Source organism: Homarus americanus, unplaced genomic scaffold (assembly GCF_018991925.1).
Source record: "Homarus americanus isolate GMGI-L3 unplaced genomic scaffold, GMGI_Hamer_2.0 scaffold25483, whole genome shotgun sequence".
NCBI classification, from domain to species: Eukaryota; Metazoa; Arthropoda; class Malacostraca; order Decapoda; family Nephropidae; genus Homarus; species Homarus americanus.
Window position 1 is genome coordinate 2,121,963 of NW_024726235.1, and position 13,032 is coordinate 2,134,994.

Below are 13,032 nucleotides of genomic sequence, written 5' to 3' on the forward strand. Positions count from 1 at the left end.
GGAGAAGGAGGTAAGGAGCACCAGGTGAGGGAGAAAGAATGGAGGGAGGGAGGAGGAAGTGGTGGTAGGGAGGAGGAGGAGTAGGAGGAGGGAAGAAGGTAGGAGGAGGAAGGAGGTGAGGGGGTCAGTCAGGTTTAGACGCCCCATCTTTTGTTGTGTGTTGGTCATGCAAGGTAACGATCGAGGCGCTTCCCTTCCGCGGCCCCGTCACGCCACCACCACACCTCCCTCCCTCCCTCAGTCATGCCCTGACGCAGTGACCAGCTTGGTAACCCTCCCGCTGTGTCCTGGTGAACTTCTTGCTGATACCCTTCCCCTTACGTCGAGCTGGAAGTGTGTATATGGTGACAAAGAGGAGGAACTGTTATGGTGACAGTGTAGTGATTCATGTTCTTAAGATCCCATTTAACTTGGGTGTTCAAGCTTGGTGCAACCTCTCGCTGGGTCCTGGTGAAGCTGTCAGTGATCCTTGAGGTGGTGTATGGTAACGAAGGGAAGGTTTAACAACATCTGTGGTGGTTTTTTGAAGTCAATCACGCCCCAAGGGTCTTACGTAAGTGTCCCTGTGACTGGATCCTGGTGACTGAATCCCTTGGTGACCCTAAAGTGCGTGTATAGTGGCGAAGTGAAGAGGATAATGGTGATAAGAGTGGTGAAAATCAAAACACTTTACATAGTACAGGATATCCTACAACTGTTAAGGTGATCTTGGTGAAATTATACTCACTCAACCTAAGGTCACTACTGGTCCTAACGTATGTGTATGGTGACAAAGGAGCCACGGTGATCGTGTAGTGGTGATACTGGTGATAAAACACACACATCAAACGAAAGTTCTATACACTCCCAATGACCATCGCGTCTTGGTGAACCTTTAAATACATAGATAACAAATAAAAAAAATGGTAATATTGTGAAACTTTCTTGGTGAAAAACTGGAAATGAAAAAGTTACAATCACCACATTACAGCGCCTCAGACTGGTGATCGCGTGACGTGTGTGTGTGAGTGTGCTGACCTGGTGATCGTGGTGCGCCCGTTATATAATCAAAAGGGTTATTCAGTGACCTAGGGGGGGAGGGGGGGGAGGGTATTACTGAGGTGACTTTGTAGTGTAGTGGTGAATCATTAAAAGATAATATTGTTGTCATTGGTGAGATGGGGTCAACATAAGTCTCCAGTGAGTTGCTGATGATGATGATGATGATGATGATGATGATGATGAATGTGTAGTAGGTAGTGATGGTAATAATAGTGTTGATAGTAACGATGATGGTGATTGTAGTGATTGTAATGAAGGAAATAATGAAGATGACCTTTGATAATGATGATGGTGAAAGTGACCCTCTGTTAAGGATGATGATGATGATGATTGATGAAGCAGGTATATTCATAATAATTCTGATATAGTAAAAGCTTACCTGCTCGTGTCATCAGGAAGGTTATCAAATTACTATATGGTGTTGTGTGTGTGTGTGTGTGTGTGTGTGTGTGTGTGTGTGTGTGTGTGTGACTAATCCATTGAGTGTGATGGTTTAACCCCTTAACCACCACCACCACCACCACCTTGAGTCCAGATACTTCGCCCTCAGATCAATATTACCCATTAAGTTATGACGCATTTACGATAATGAACCTTTATGACACCTGCGTATACCTGTCTCACGCCATGACCTAAAGTAAAAAAAATATATATCAGAGTTAAAAAAATAATATCTACATGTATGTACGTTATGTATGCAGAGAAAAACAAACATAATTACTTGTATAAATATTAATTTTAGTAATGTATTTTGCCCGTGTGTTATGTGTGAGGGGGTGGGGGGGGGGGATATATTACAGTATGAACGTTAGTCTTCATTAATGTTCGTGCGTGTGTCTATACCAGGGTGGATATATTATAGAATTTAGACGATAATATCCACATATGTTCACTCCATGTGTCTATACGTTAAGGAAATATTATGCTATTGGAACATTATATCGCTATTTGTGTTCGTTCAGTACTGGGGGAGGGGGAGGTATTAAGGTGTTTAGACGATAATATTCACTATTGTTCGCTCATGTTTTTATATCTAAGACAAAAAAATCTCCCAGACGATCGAGCAACAATCACCAGAAGTAGTCCCTCAACCCCCTCCCCCACCCCCCATAAAAAATAGAAATACAAAAAAAAAAAAAAACCAGTGGATTCCGTAAACTGCCTCAAGTTATGCGTTAGTATAAACAAAATTCATTTCTAGTAAAACGATATAATAATTATTCCCACAGGCTCAATGGTGATGATATGTTGTGACGAACACGCACACAACCAAAAATTTAAATTCACTCTAATTTAGCAATTTCTCTCATGTTAATCCAAATGCGATAAAATAATGAATTAATGAGACAATGAGTATTATTTAACTTGTAATTATAGGTCACTGTCAAAGGGAGTTAATTAAGGCGGAATATAAATAAAATTAAAATTAATATTACCCAGGTGTTTAATTTAGCTTATATACATCATTCAGGAATTAAGTATAGTATATATTACCTTATTATATTTCAGGTATAATATCTAGATTAAGGAAGAAATTATACCCAGGCTCTTAGCACTTAAAACATGTACTTCATCTTGTCCTAAATATACAACAACAACAACAACAACAACAACAACACCAATATGTATACAGTACATAGACACAAAATTAAAGTAATGCCTAAACATTAACAGGTGTTCGTATAATGTCTATATAAACACAGTACAGCAGGAGTCAACACCAGGGGAGATGTTTATGATGGTGTAACGCAGCTGAGCCAACAAGACAACGTTACCGCGACCTAACGTGTTAACTCAGGGATTAGTGCGTCATATTATCGGTCAGCTGCACCTCCTCTCAATCCCGGAACTTTCTCGAGTATGGAAATGTCTGAAGCTTCCTTCACTCTGCTTCACTCTCAGGGCCCTGTGGTGAGCATTGGGATCATCACCAGCAGCAGACGCAACACAAACTTTTACAGCCCGGTGATGGAGTGTTCCAGTAACTCTCTCTTGTAGTCATTGAACTCCCGAGTCCATCGGAAGTTTCTGGTCACTATCTGGTGCAGAAACTTTTCAGACGCCAACATGTTCGTGGGGGTAATTGTTTCAGTACTTCCAACAGATATACCAAACCCATGTACAGTTCCGTAAATTCAAACACGCGATCTAATATTGTCTTGTTTTTCCACAGTAGTATTTTCTACACTTGCCGCAGCGTCTGAGGATCGTCCACACCTGCGGTCATCTTCTATTGATCCTTTACCGTGTTTAAACTCCTCGGGCCTTCGCTTCACCGAGGAATAATTACGGGCAGCCTCCCCCTGACACACCAACCTTGAGCCCAGGAATTAAAAGTTGCGCGTTCTTCATGATATTGTTCAGTCAATCACTATAACTCTGAACAGGAAAAAAAAAACACATTTGGTCACCCACAGAGACAACGATACGTCCCTGTAATTAGCTGTGAGTCATGTGCAGCTTCTAATAACCCACACGAACTGCGCACATAACCACACACTAAACACGCCAGTTGTAAGTCGTGGTGAAGGTAACCAATACATTCACAATGGAACCTAAAGTAAGAATGACTCTATTTAGGAAAGTGTTGGTGATGGTAAAGTTTGTTGGAGGCGGAAGGAGTGTGTTGGAGGTGGAAGGAGTGTGTTGGAGGCAGGAGTATGTTATAGGCGGAAAGAGTGTGTATGTTGATCATGGAAGGAGTGTATTGATCATAGAAAAAGTGTGTTGGAGGTGATATAGGACTGTGCTGGAGGAGATATAGGAGTGTGTTGACCATGACAGAAGTGTGTTTGAGGTGATGAGAGTGTGTGTGTGTGTGTGTGTGAATCACGAAGAAGAATGTATCACAGGTGGTGTAAAACTGTACTTGTATATGTAGTAAAGTTACGTGCTGGCATTAATCCCGAGTCGACGTACTGTACCCTGACCAATGACTATGCAGCAAGGACAATTAAGCATTTTTTTAGGAGGATTACGGAGGGTATCTTAGCGTTTATACCAGGTAAATGATGGCACGCATACGGCAAGGAGTGACACGCACATAAGGAGGGGGGGGGCGTCAATGTGAGAGTCAACAGGAGGGTCACAGAGAGAGAGAGAGAGAGAGAGACCACCAACACGCAGCTACGATTCTGTTAAGTTATATAAAACGAGTAACCTAGTTTAATACCTCCTATCCGATTCATCCCTCCCATCCCTCTCACCCCTCACCTCCCATCCCACACATCCCTCTCACCCCTTACCTCCCATCCCTCCCATCCCACCTCCTCGTCTCGTCATCCAAGGTCAATTTCTCCCCCATTAGAACACAATAAAAATAAACCACACACACACACAAGATGGTGACTGGTTTGATTTTCTAACGGTCCCTGCTATTACCCAGGAGGCCAGGAGCACCGTGGTCTCCTAGGGGGGGGGCTAAAGGTAGGAGATGGTATATATGTGTTCCTGGTAATGGTGGTGTTATGCTGTGTTGGTGATGACACTCCTGGTTCGTTGTTGTTGTTGGTGTATGGTTCAGTTAGGTGTTTGTTCCTGGTGATGTTGTATGTGTCTGGTTTTTTTCTCTCTCTCTACCCCCTCCTTTCTCTTTCCTTTCTTCCTCCCCCTTCTCTCTCTCTCTCTTTCCCCCCTTTCTCTTTCCTTTCTTCCCTCCCCTCTCTCTTTCTCTCTCCTCTCCCTTTTCTTTCCCCTTCCTCCTTTCTCTCTTTCTCTCTCTCTCTCTCTCTCTCTCTTTCCCCTTCCCTCCTCTCTCTCTCTCCCTCCACCATCTTCATCACTCTGTCAGAGTAATTGTCTAGACCTCACTTAATTGGTACATTCGTCACACAGGACCCGTTTAATTAACAGGTTCTACTATCCGCCCCTCGCTATACGTAATAGTAAGAGTCCTCCCTAATCCTACAAAATACCGGCTAATCCCTGGAAATCACTCCCTAATCCTTATCAAACCCGTCTAATCCCACAAAATCACGCCCTAATCCTACAAAATCCCGTCTAATCCCAAGAAATCACTCCCTAATCCTACAAAATACAAGCTAATCCAACAGCATTCTCCGTTATCTCATAAAATTTATTCTTATCCCACAAAATAATACCTGGATATACAAAATCCTTCTTTATCCTACAAAATCCACTTATAAAACCCTCATCCCAGAAAATTACACCAATTATAAATCCCTTATCCTACAAAATCCCCAGTAATCAAACAAATTTCCTCCCTATTCTTACAAAATCACGTTAATCCTACAAAATCTGCCCTTATCCAAATAAAACCTGAGGACCTGTGGCAAAATCCTTGAGTGGACTGAGAGACCTGTGGATAAATACTTGTTTGGGTTTACGTGACCTGAGACCCTGTGGTTAAATCCTGAGAGGAAGTGGGTGACCTGACGAACTGCAGGTAAATCCTTGAAGGGATTTCGGACAATATCAAATATATCACTGGTGTTGCAGACATAAATATATCTTGTAATGGATACCTGACTGACAACGGCAGAGAGACTGATGTTTTTCTGTTGACATAAACGATATACTGTATATAATATCAGTAATCATTAATATCACAGCGACAAAATCAACACGAAGGTTAAGCTTTACTAAATACAAATAAATGTTATGACTCGTTCAACAGTTCTCAAGGGTGTTATGATATATGTTATTCTTATTTGTTAAAGAATTCTATCCTGTACAAGTAAAACAACTACGACCAAAGGGACGTCAAATATAACATATTGCAAAGAAAAAAACAAATGATCAGCTGTCAATTAGTGTAGATGTGACGAGCGTTGTATCGGAGCACAAGCTTATGTTTACATCATTATTATTGTCGAAAAAACATGTAGAGACGTGTTTCACCCCTCCCTAGTCCACCATTACTACCAGTTTGTGTATAGTCTCTCTCTCTCCCTACCCCCTTCCTTTCCCTTCCCCTTTCTTCCCTCTTCTCTCTCATTCGTTCTCGCCAGTCTCTTTCTCTCTACAATTAAATATATTTTTTGTCCTGTCAACCATCCTTCATCAACGGCACCCTAATGATCTTTCTCTGCTACGTCTCTTCCTTTTTATTCTTCAATGTTCCGTCTCTCTCTACCCTTCACTTAACCCCCCCTCCTAGGTATAAGTGCTCTTCCTTTCACACGTTATCGTCCCCTTTGTCTCCTGTGTTTTATTCTTTATCTTCCTACACTTTCCTTTTCCAACATCCTTTCTAGTTATTAAAGAGTGTACATCTCTCTACGCTTTAATCCACACACACACACACACACACACACACACACACACACACACACACACACACACACACACACCGTAAACACTCATTAAGGTACACAGAGGTAAGATTACAGATTAAATGAGCTATATCTTTCCTGGTATTTGCGCCTGAAGTAATAATATTTGACAGTTAATGAGAGAGCACAAGAGTGGACATATATTTGCATGTTAACTAAAACTTGACGTGAATCCAATAGTCTTATTGGTTCTCAGGCGAAGTGACTGATCCTAATTTTGACAGACAGTTCGATTTGATTCGCTATTGAGGGAGGTGTGTGTGTGTGTGTGTTAGTCGTGTATCGGGGAGTTGCTTACATCGTCACAACACATTGAAGCGGCGCCCGCGTTTGAGGCCTAAATATAGCTCCTGTAGATTTTATTCATATCAGGTAATATTTTTTTATTACCTATTAATGTGCATATTACAACTAGGAGGAGGTTTCTAAACAAGTCACTGTCACACTTGTGTATACCGGAACAAGCATCGGTGAGTGAGGAAGCGTGTTAAAACGTCATCATACCACAACACATCACATTGTATATAAAAATCCTACTGTAAATTATATTCCCTGGCGGTGGTGTTTACAAGGTCCAACGAGGCCTCGCCAATGGTGAGGTTGAATCCCCAACCCCCTCCCCCACCTACCACCCCCCCTCCCCCTCCCCCACCTACCACCCCCAAGTCGTCGTCCCTCTTTCAGCTTCGTGGAAATAATGATTGGCTGGCGTCGTTGTGCTGTCAGCGAGCGATAATGGCATTTTGGTATGACCTTGTGAAGACGGAGAGTGGGGGGGGGGTGAGTGTGCTGTGTAAAGGGTCAAAGAAGAAGGGAGGGGGGAGGGGAACGTGGGTATAGGAGACAAGGAGCTACTTAACTACTTCATGGGGAGGGGAAGGGAGGAGGACGAAGGACAGCGAGGAGGGGGAGGTCAGAATAGGAGGAGGAGGAGGTTAGGATAGGAGGATAAAGAGGGAGAGGAAGAAGGAAGGGTTAGTGAAATGGTTAAATATACACGTCGTAGGATAAATAAGAGAGGAAAAGAAATTCAAGTTCGCTATCTAACCTCCCAATCCACGTCTATCTAATCACCAATCTACATCTATTTAATCTCTTTCCAATCCATGTCTATCTAACCACCTTCCAATCCACGCCAATCTAATCTCCTCCCAATGAACGTCTATTTAACCTCTTCCCAATCCACATCTATCTAATCTTCCTCTCGTCTCCAGAACTAATCTTCCAATCTACACCATTACACCTTAAAGGACACATATAATTAATCGCCTTACCGTTCACTCTGGTTGCGGTCCAAACTTGTAATATGTTCTCCCCAGGCTCTCGCTTGTCACTGTCTTGCCCCCACTACTTGAGAAGTGATCCGCCATCATCCTAAAATACATAAATTATATTAATTAATTAATTCCTAAACTTTGGTGATTTAAGGTTCATGGATTTAAGTCATAATTAATCCATATACTTGGTGAATAAATGGGTAAAGATATTAAGATAAATATATAATTAAGTAAATATAATTAATCGTGGTTATAAGTACGATAATTATCATTAATCCCTAAACTTAGAGGACCGAGGGAGGGGAAATATACAAATCTCGTAATTAATTTCAAACTTGATGAAAAATTACGTAAACTTATTAATTAGTTTGGAGGTTGCTTACTATACCATTCACCATCACCATACACCATCATCATACACCATCATCATACACCATCACCATACATTACTACCCTAAACCTGTCAAAACTTAACCAGTACATCTAATGAAAACTATACTTTACTGTACTGTATATCCAACTTTTCATGGCATTTTATGAGTTATGCAAATGAAAGAGTTAACTAAATTCTCGGAGGTAAGAAGTAAATTATTATACTAAACTGCTATAATAAACACTCTATTAAAATAACCAGGTATAATTTCCTTAATGAGAACGACAATAAAGGTACACCATCAGATACGAACACTGTAAAGGGTAGTTAGTAAGTTATTATAAAGTAAACATGAGACTATCACCACCACACTCTTCCTTAGACTCCCGTTCATTTATAAACAATGAAAGTGTTATAGGTGCGGCGGTGGCGGAGTGCGTGCGACTCTCGTGTCTTGTCCTAAAGATCGCTCGTTCACGCCAAGAACTCACCCAAGACACCAATTTTTTTTAACGGGGAATACCCACCCGAGCACAGGTTATCGACCCACAACGGGGCCTAGGGGGCGAAAAAATAAGCGTAAACAAAAATAAAAAATAGAAAAGAAAAAGATTATATTAATCTACACCACGAAGATGCAAGAAAAACAAGCTTTTTGAAGTGAGACAGATTGTATGAGAATGGAAACACAGAAGAAGGCAGAGCATTCCACAGTTTGGCAGTGTGAGGAAAGGAGGATGTACTATAACGGGTTATTCTAGTGTGACCGACATCCACAGAGAAACTGTGAGCACCGCGGGCAAGACGAGTGCTACGAACCCACGGCCTTGCTGGCGGTACACAGGATGCCAAATCCACCGAACATTGCCAGTTAAGGTACCTGTAAAACAGAGAAAGTGAAGCAACATAGCGGCTAAGAGAAAGGGAAGAAAGATTATCAACTAAAGGAGGAGAGTTAATAAGACGAAATGCCTTTGATTCCACCCTATCTAACAGTTAGACGGAAGAAGAGCCACCCCAGATATGAGAGCAGTACTCCAAGTTAGGATGAATGAATCCCTTATAAAATTGGAGCAACTGCTCAGGAGTGAAGTAGCTATGACATCTGTACAGTATTCCCAACTTTCGGGAGGCAGCTTTAGCAATGTTGTGGATGTTTGGCTTCCATGACATATTAGAGGAAATGGTGAGACCTAGCATATCTATTTTAGAACTTGGCAGAATGATTGCGTCCTGAAATGTGATTGGTGGGACATCATCTAATTTGGAAAGTGTAACTGGTAAATACTGAGTTTTATTAGTATTGAATTTAACCAAGTTTCTACCTCCCTATTCGGAGATGCTGCACAGATCCGCATTGATAGATGAAATGATATCAGCTCTAGAAACAGATCTAGTTTGAGAATTAGGGGGAAGGGAAAAATGTGAAGAAGAGTGAAGAGTAGAATCATCAGCGAAAGAATGGATAGAATTAGTTGTAGTATGAAGTAAATCATTGATAAAAAGAAGGAAGAGAGTAGGTGAAAGAACAGAACCCTGTGGGACACTACTTTTGGTAGAGAAAGAGCGAGAGGTCAATCCCTCGACAACAACTGCCATAGATCGATTCTCAAGAAAGCTAGAAATTAGAGAACAAAGTGGGGGAGAAAAACCATAAGAGGGAAGTTTAGAAACCAAAGACTTGTGCCATACCCTGTCAAATGCTTTGGAGATGTCGAGGGCCACGACGAAAGTTTCCCCATAAACCCTAAGAGAGGATGACCAAAGATGGGTGCAGTAGGAGGGATCACCAGTAGATCTCGCCTGGCGAAAGCCATACTGATGATCCGACAAAAGAGAAAAGCGTTCAAGGTGACTGAGAAAATGAGAGTTTAAGATAGTTTCGAAAATCTTAGAGAGTGATGAAATTAGGGCAATGGGGCGATAGTTAGAGGGATTAGAATGGTCACCCTTCTTCGGGATGGGCTGAACCAAGGCATGCTTCCAAGAAGAGGGAAAAGTTTGGGTTTTGAGACCAAGGCGAAAGACGCGAGCAAGCACAGGGCAAGCACAGGGGCTACAATTTCAGCACACTCCCTCAGAACACGAGGGGGTATTCCGTCCGGTCTCTGCTCCTTGTTCACATCCAACATGAATAACACACCAGCAACCCTACGAGTGAAGATTATAGTAAAGTGGACAGGTTCAGTAGGAGGAGCAGGGGTAGGAGGGATGGAGTTGGAATTGTCTAAGGTGGAGTTAGAGGAGAATAAAGTGCCAAAGAGATTGGCTTTATCAGGGGGAGAGTTGGCTATAGAGTTATCAGGTCGGAAGAGAGGAGGAAAAGAGAAAGTGCAGAAGTTATTACAGATGTTTTTGGCTAAGGACGAGAACGATTTACTAGAAGAAGAATTAGTCGGGACAGCGGTCTTTCTTTTTATAAAATTCCGTTTGGCCCTACGAAGAATAGCCTTACAATGAATCCTAGAAGTCATGAAAGATGAGTGGGTAATAGGAGAAGGAGATAGTTTCATAACTTGATACTTGATACCATTGCCTTTGTGTACTGTGTGCGGAGTGGACCTAACGGCTCCTCTTGCTCAGCAGACCCACTTTCGTAGTTTTAATTGATCTCCTGAGAAGTGGTGAAGGAAGGTATAAAGGGGTGGTAATTGGCTGAGGAAGTAGGAGGGGTCGTTGGTGTAATCTCTCCTCCTGTGGATCTGATTGGCTGTGTTCTGTGAGTCGAAGAGCTAAATTAGTAGAGTATTTTATTTGCCGATTTGCGAACTTTTTCATAATTTGTCTTTTGAATTATGAACTTTTACTTCTTGGTCGATTTACGAACTTTTTCATAAATTTTTGATTGAATTACAGCTTTTTTTTAATTTCTTTGTCGACTAACGAACTTTTTCATAAATTTTCGGTTAAATTTCCTACTTTTTCTTAATTTCTTGGTCGATTAACGAACATAATCGTCATATTTTCAACTGACTTACGATTTTTTTCACGAATTCACTATTAAACGGTTAAATAATATAATTGTACACGTCATCTAGTCTCCCCTTCCACCCTGAACAACACAACACGTCCATCTTACTTAATCGCCCCTAATTAAGTTGTAAATTATATCCCGTCATTTTAGGTAAGACGTTAATTGTGTTTGGAATTTTTTGAATGAATATGGAGGTTGCAGTGAGACCTTTTTAACAAGGCGTAAATGTCATTCATTACTTTTTCTGTGAGCACTTGGGAGTCTATCTTTATCGTTTTATTTATTATTATTTTTTACTTTAGTCTGGATTCTATACATGAAAAAAATATATATATAGAAAATGGTGATTGCTTTTCCCGGAGGTGTTTTTTTTTTATTTGGGTATTTTCTCGTTAATATACGACTGATGTTTTATATATTTATTTTTATATACAAAAATACTAATAAATCTTTGTTTCAATCACTCACTCACTCATTCACTGTTGCTTTATTTCTATTTTTTATTCTGTCTCTTTTTGCGTCTGACTTTGACTCTCTCTCTCTCTCTCTCTCTCTCTCTCTCTCTCTCTCTCACCTATTCTTATAATTTCACTCATTTAAAACCTCACACACACACACACGTTACACAAGCACCTCAACAAACACCCACACACACACACACACACCCACACACGTTACACAGCACCTCAACAAACACCCACACACACACACACACACACACACACACACACACACACACACACACACACACACAACAAACACCCACACACACACACACACACACACACACGTTACACAAGCACCTCAACAAACACCCACACACACACACACACACACACACGTTACACAAGCACCTGAACAAACACCCACACACACACACACACACGTTACACAAACACCTGAACAAACACCCACACACACACACACACACACACACACACACACACACCCACACACACACACACACACGTTACACAAGCACCTCAACAAACACCCACACACACACACACACACACACACGTTACACAAGCACCTCAACAAACACCCACACACACACACACACACACACAAGCACCTGAACAAACACCCACACACACACACACACACGTTACACAAGCACCTGAACAAACACCCACACACACACACACACACACACACACACACACACACACACACACACACACACACACACACACACACACACACACACACACACACACACACACACACACACACACACAGTTACACAAGCACCTGAACAAACACCCACACACACACACACACACACACACACCCACACACACACACACACCACACACACACACACACACACACACACACACACACACGTTACACAAGCACCTCAACAAACACCCACACACACACACACACACACACACACGTTACACAAGCACCTCAACAAACACTCATCATAACCCAACAAATATCAGGAATAATACAGAAGAAAACACCGAATATAATACACCGTGACGTCACTAATTATACTCGCACTCGACAATTTCATATAATTTCGTATAATTCCACGTAGCGGTGAGTTATATAGTTATTATCTCAAATTTATCGCTCGTCGATCCGCTTGCCCCATTCCTTAGTTCGTCACTTTTCGGGGGGGAAGGGGGAGGGGGTCCACGGTCACGGGTCGGGGTCGTGGGAGGAGGGTAGAGATTATGTCAAGGGTAGGGAGAAAAAGGAGGAAGGGAGGGAAGGTGGGTGAGGAACATAATTAAGGTGGTTCAGTGGTTAGGTTAGATTAGGTTAGAACACATACTAATAAATTCTCACACATCTGGCATCACCGCTCACATATGGAAGTTTAATTCTCTCAGTTTGTCAGTTAGAAAAGGCGTTACCTTTTCTCAGCACCCCCCTCACCCCACCCCCCACCCCTCACCCCCACCCCCACCCCCACCCCTCACCCCTCACCCCTCACCCCCCCCCCCACCCCCCACCTCACCCCCCCCCTCACCCAACACCCCTCACCCAACACCCCTCACCCCCCACCCCCACCCCACCCCCCCACCCCCCACCCCACCCCCTCACCCACCACCCACC

The 13,032-nt window shown here is 42.3% G+C and overlaps 1 protein-coding gene across 1 annotated transcript in view; it reads left to right on the forward strand.

Annotated features, from left to right (window-relative positions):
* The first annotated feature begins 253 nt into the window (after window positions 1-253).
* Window positions 254-13,032, forward strand: part of LOC121865421 — an 83,827-nt gene continuing 71,048 nt past the window's right edge. The window contains exon 1 of the mRNA XM_042364803.1: window positions 254-333. The gene's annotated coding sequence lies outside the window, so the exon portion shown is untranslated. The remainder of the gene's footprint in view (window positions 334-13,032) is intronic.